Here is a 205-nt window from a genome sequence, read left to right as displayed (position 1 = left end):
GCTTGTTAGTTGTTTTTTTTTTTTTTTTAATGCGATCTCAAAGGCGTTTCATGGTGCCTCTGTGTGTCTGTACGGTTGGTTCTCGGTGCTCTTGACTTCTCTTGTAATCTGTCGGTAGGTAGAGCTCTCTCTCTCAATTTCTCTGTAACTCTGCTCCTTCCCTTTAACACCACAGGCAAATTCCTCAAAATCCCGGTGGTGTGGC

The sequence above is a fragment of the Fulmarus glacialis genome, unplaced genomic scaffold, assembly GCF_000690835.1.
Source record: "Fulmarus glacialis isolate BGI_N327 unplaced genomic scaffold, ASM69083v1 scaffold37686, whole genome shotgun sequence".
Classification (NCBI taxonomy): domain Eukaryota; kingdom Metazoa; phylum Chordata; class Aves; order Procellariiformes; family Procellariidae; genus Fulmarus; species Fulmarus glacialis.
This window is presented reverse-complemented; position numbering follows the sequence as displayed.